The following is a 6,170-nucleotide window of genomic DNA, read 5'->3' on the forward strand; positions in this document are numbered from 1 at the left end:
CTGACTATTGGCTGGATTACCTCGTTGTTCTATTGGCTGGATTACCTCGTTGTTCTATTGTATTTTCGTTCTATTGTTTTTTTGTTTGTTTTGTTTTTTTTGTCTGTGGTGCATCAATCCAATGTAGTGAAAGCTTCTGATTAGCTTCTACATGACCCTTACGAGCGGGCTTCTACACTTCTGAGCAAAATCAACTGAAATTGAAAGCGTAAACAAAAGCTACTTTTAATAGCTTCATCCATAACTTGTCAATCTGATTAGTTGTGATCAGAATGGTGTAGGCGAGGTCATCGCTTGTTTCTGAGGAGTTAATATTGTGGTACTATTAGGAATCATGTATAGGAAACCGAATAAAGAAAGTATCCATCTTTATAATATCCACATTTAAAAATCCACATTTAAGATATCCACATTTAAAAATGTTCATCATACACAATTGTTCTGTAAAATATACTGATGCAGTCAATGGTAAAACATAAGCATTCCAAGCAAAAATAAAAGCACGCTAGGAAAGATTAAGAACTTAATCCATCTGACCTGTAAACTAGTAACCTGTTCTGCATGATCTTGAGAAAAAATTGGTTGTTTATCTTACCCAGGGAGGTTAGCGGGATGGAAATTGAACTGTGTATTACTAACGCAATCCCTGGTTCTTAAGCTCCGAAGTCTAGCAAACTCCATAAAGTTCAGTTTTCGAGCCAAAGATTTAAGAGAGTAAGATGTTTGTAAGTTGTTTTCACATCATCGCTAAAATCCATTTTACCTGTTCCATAGTCGAAAACTGAGGCCTCATTAGCTTCAGTCGCGCCAATGCCGTGGTTTACCCTGCTACACCCTGCCCCCCCCCCCCTCCACCGATCATCATCACTGTACCCTCCCCACCACTCCAGTGTCGCACCAGAATCCAATGTATTTGCTGCCCTGTATCTTTCCATTGCAAGAGTGTTGCGAAAAGCCATCAGTGCTTCTATACAACCCACCATACTTTACACTACAATTGCAATGACATCTATTACTCGCCCAGAAAGCGCCATTCCTGAAGTTCCCTTAGCTCGTTATCTTTTCTCTAAACGTCTGGCCTTCGAGGCAGTTATCGGTGGTGGCGAGTAGAGCAATGTGATTGAAGTCATCACTACGGGCCAACTTGAAATTCTTCCCCCTGAGTAGCCAGAAGGCTGCGGGGTTCATGTCGCTATTGATAGACAGGTATATGACGTCACCTACTGCCGACCGCTGGTCGTACTACCAGGGACCTTCGTCTCGCATCCAGTTTTTACCATCATTGTTTGAAAAGCGCGCTGCAAGCGCCCATCCACGCCTATTAGGGGTTATGTCGCAGTACACCTGTAAGAAGGCCCTATGTGCCACACGGCAGGAGGACAGGTAACAGGTAACACACCTGTAAGAAAAGAAGGTTTCTGCTAAAAGACTCAACATTGTCTCTACGTTCAAGTAATCCTGACAGCAACTATTTACATGCTGGCATTAGAAAATCTTGTAATTAAACTATTTCTAGCATTACTTATTGGTATAATACGTCCTTGCTTGTAGCCGACCTGTAGTTGTTGGATTTTTTTAGGCGAGAAAACCCCGGAGTTTGCTATCGTAACCGCCATTTTGGAACATACGGCGAGTCTCCTTAATACACCGATGAAGGGTGGTACATTTTTCTATATTCCTGCAATGCTCTCGCTGTTGGATGTCTGCATATGTTTGAGTTAGGAACTTCCTATTCTAATGTTTGGAATATGTCCGACCTTCTTTGTGATGTTTCGTAATATCTGTGTATCTGTGTAACGCCATCTGTGGAGGAGTTCTGAGCGACTTCAGTACAACATATTGAGCAAAAATATATATATTCAATGTTTAGCATGCAAAAGTACCCGAAAACGCCGAGAAAAAATTACGTTACCAACATCCGGGACACATCTTTTTCCATCACCATAGTAACCACTTTTACATCTGCACGTGAATGAGCCAATCGTGTTGATACACGTAGCGTTGGTATGGCAACTGTTTAATCCAGTCACACACTCGTCAATGTCTGTGATGTATTGTGATCTCGCCTTTATTTAGTATTGGTATTAGGATTGGCTATTACAGCTAAGAGATGGGTCATTAGATTAGGGAGGGGTCGGGTAGTGTTGCCATATACAATAAGTAGTATCACTAGTATATTTGGTCAGGTTTTGGTCAGCTAGGGGAGGGGTGGTCAAGCTGGATTCTGATTGGTGGATATATGGTCAGGTGTGTGACGTCACAGGTGGTGTTAACCAATGGGAATGGAGATATCTGGTTAGGGGTGTGACGTCACGCGGGGTCGGGATTGGCTCCCGCGCGCGCGACAACACGGTGACGTCAGCGCGGGAAAGGATATAAGGCCCTAGGTGTTTTTTCAGGTTAAGCAGCAACCTTTCAGCCATGAATGTAAAGTGTTTTTGCGGCGCCGAGGCTAAACAAGTAGGGTCAGCGTTGAGGTGTGGCGCCAACATCGACTATAAAAACGACCAAGTTGGTTGTGGGTACTATTTTACCATCGAGCAAGCCAAGAGTATAAAAGAGTACATCCCTGAGGGGAACACAGTCTTCGACTTCCCTGTGTGCGAGGGTCACAACCTCATCTGCAAGCCAGTGGTAAGCGCTGGTCAGTTCTCCAGGGGGCGTGTCTATTTTCAGTGTCCAGTGCAGGCACCCAACCAAAAATGCAAGCAGTTTGTGTGGGCGGAGGAACCCAAAGATTCGGAGAGGAAGAAGCCTGCAGCAGTATGGACACCTCCCAGTATGAAGAAGAAGAAAGCGCCAGCAAGGGCCAGGAAGCAAACCCTCACCCCCCGCATGGGCGCAAGCGCAAACGCGAACGTCCCACAACCGCCGCCACCGCCACCAAGCAAGGTCCCATGCGTGGTAGAGGAGGGGGAGGACGAGGGGGAGGACGAGGGCGTGGTAGAGGAGGTAGTGGAGGAGGAGGTAATTGCACCTGTGATGAAGAAGCAAAAGAAGCAGTGGCTGTAGACAATGACGATAGCAACAACAGTTACGAGGTGGAGGAGAAGGTGGTAGTGGTAGACAGTGACGACAGTGATTGTGGTATGGGTGATGTCTCTTCCGGTACCGTCTACAACGATGTAGTGGACTCTGCCAACAATCTATATAGTGTGGACTATTACGTTAAGAAGGTGGTATGGGATTTGATGGGTGAGGTGTTGCACTACAAGCACCAGCAAGGTACGAAGGACAGTTGGCTGAACACCTTTTATGAGGTTAGGGATGCCATCAGGGAGAACACTGGTCACATGTGGGAAGGGTTGGACAGGATGACGAAAGCGCTTGGGTTCACCATGCGATGGAGCCCTTGGTTCACCTACATGGAGGATCTAGTGAGCAATAGGGTCGTACCAAGGGATATGGTGAAGTTGTGCCGTGACGAGAAGTTGCCAGGAATACTAGAGGGGAAGGAGGCAGAGGTTTGGGAAACCACCAGGGACACAGCCCAACGTATAGGGAGGGTAGCCCACCTGTTCCCAATTGGGGAAATGTAGAGACACTGTAGTCATCGTTTACTTTTTAGTGTTTTTTATTGTTACCACTGTGATTAGTATAAAAAAGAAAAAATGTATTTACTGGTTATAGGGTAATAAAGAAAAGTGTTTGTAGTGAGAAAAGTCACTCAGTCTCTTGGTGTTGGTCCACATTTCGCCGTTTGCGGGTGTTATCCTTGTACCTGTTGCGGATACGTTTGAGCTTTTTCAACAGTTGATTTCTCTGGGACTTCTCTCTCATGTTGCTTCCCATGAACTTGTGCACTTGAGCGTCTAGTTCCAGTAACATGGGTTGGTACGTACGTACCGCAGCGCTGTATCCTAACTCGTAGTTGTTGTTGTTGTTGTTGTTGTTGTTGTTGTTGGCTTGGTCCGCGTCCTGTTGGGGTTTGGAACAGTGTTAGATGACTTTGGCTGTTATAAACAGCATTATCATTAGTCCTACCCCAATTATTATGAGTATGGTTAAAAAAAGGTGAAGTATTAGTTTTGCCCGCCTCTCTTTTTGGTGTATTACCCGTGGGTTCTCGTTTGGCTGTGACGCTTGACCCATAAGGTCGGTGTAGCGTACGCGCAGGAGGTTGTATTCCGTGCGCAGGGTCTGCTCACGTTCCTCTAGAGCGCTGACTTGCTGGTTAAGGTTGGCGATCTCTAAGTCTTTGGCGTCGCTGGCAGGGTGTGACACTTGTGTCCCTTTCTCGCAGGTGTCTTTAAGATCACCATAGTCCACTTGCATGCGCAGGAGGTCGTAGTCCATGCGTAGGGTCTCCTCACGTCCCTCTAGAACACTAACTTGGTAGTTGAGGTTGGCAATCTCTAGGTCTTTTGCGATGCTGGTGCGCTGTTCTTCCAGCACATCTCTTTCTAGACCATACACCTTGCTATTGAGGCTTGAGATCTCCGCTTCGTGGTCGTTGCATAGTTCCCGCAACCTAGTGCTTTCCCTCTCAGCCTCTTCCACTTGTCCCGCTATTCTGCACAATCTCCCGGTCATAAAGTCTCCTACGGCTCCTACGTGGTCGCGGAACGCTTCGCTGAGTGCATTCATGTTTCTTGCCGAGCGCGAAGTGAGATAGTGGCTACCCTCTGAGATCTCCTCCTCTTCGTCTTCTATCTCAGTGGTGATGGTGACTTGAGTAGTAGGTTGGTTGGTCATCTTGTGTTTTTTAGTCTGGTTAGACTATGAGGAGTTTTTGTGGTGTGCGTCTCCTTTTATACCCTTTAGTAGTGTTTAGGGGACGCCGATGACGTCGTTAGCTAAGTCTCTGATTGGTTAGGGGTTAAGGTTACTTGTTTCTGATAGGTTCTAGGTTATAATGCCTCTTAGAATGTCTAGACAGTGGGTCAAGAGGTTATCAGGCTTGTTGTTCGTCTTTGGGTTCTTCTCCAAGGTTACCATTCTTCTCGCGTCGTATTTTATTCAGCTCCCACTTCAGCTCTTCGATTTCGTAACACTGGTTCTCGATTTGCATGTTCTTCTCTTCTAGTATGTCATTTAGCATTATCACTCTGTAGCGGAGGGCTTGGTTTTCTGTTGCAAAGTAATTACACATTGCATTTATTGCGTCTGGCTCTCTTATCTCCCCCTTTTGCCATCTTGCTCCTATTTGGGCTATTACTTGTTGTGCCTTCGCATTGCCAAGAGTGTTGGAGGTGTCAGCCCAAGCTGGTAGGGGTGTAGAGTTTTGGTTAGCCATGGTGTGTTTTTTTAGGGTGTCTGTTCGACTGAGAGTTTAGTGCTATGCGTCCCTTTTTTATACCTTTTGGACTGTCTAGACAGTATAGTGGTGAGGTCGTTGGGGTTTTTGATTGGTTTAGGTGAACTATGGTTGTTGGGTGGGCCAATTGCCAGCCTAGGTGGTGTGTGACGTCATAATATCCTATAAGACATGGCCTGTTATTGGGTAGTTTTCAAAGAGGTGTTTTATTGGTTGGGTAGTTCTATAAAAGAGGCTGTGCATTACCAGGGTTTCAGTCCCTTCGACTGTTTCAACCATGGCTGACAACGGTGACGATAATGACGATTGGCTTAGACGCTTGTTGGGAATATTACCAGACCCAAGTGAGGATGAGGAGGAGGAGAATGCAGAGGGTGCACAGCTCCCCCCTGATTTTTTCTACGATGAGCTTATTGACACACCCCAGTTTGCTTCTCTCGATGAGTTGTTTGACTACATAAACTACTATAACAATTTAGTGGAGGATGACTGTGTGTCTTTCGAGGACCCTTTTATGGGTGTACAACAAGGCGGCGGTAGCGGGGGAGTGAAGCGGAGGCGTGACCCTGAAGACGTTAGTGATAAGGATGATGTAGTGTATGAGTTGCGCCAAACATCAACCAAGCGGTCTACTAAAATGCGCACCGATTGCACCGACTACGATTTGAAGGTCGATTTGCCCCTACGTGATAATCTAGAGGAGGCTTTGGAGGATGTTGAGGGAGTGCTAGACAGGGTGCTAGACGACACGTTACGTGGGGTGCAAGGGCATGACTACGCACGTATTACCATCGATGCTCCTTCTTTGAGGAACCCAATTGCGTTACCATTTATGCGACGTCACCAACTTACCCCTCAGCGGATCATGGGTGTCATAGAGACGGTTGTGCAATCTAACCAACAGTTTGTGTTT

At 46.1% G+C, this 6,170-nt stretch overlaps 1 pseudogene; it reads right to left on the minus strand.

The window, feature by feature from the left end:
* Positions 1-223: 223 nt before the first annotated feature.
* Positions 224-1,616, minus strand: LOC116620338 (annotated as a pseudogene).
* Positions 1,617-6,170: the final 4,554 nt, after the last annotated feature.

This window comes from Nematostella vectensis, unplaced genomic scaffold (assembly GCF_932526225.1).
Source record: "Nematostella vectensis unplaced genomic scaffold, jaNemVect1.1, whole genome shotgun sequence".
Classification (NCBI taxonomy): Eukaryota; Metazoa; Cnidaria; class Anthozoa; order Actiniaria; family Edwardsiidae; genus Nematostella; species Nematostella vectensis.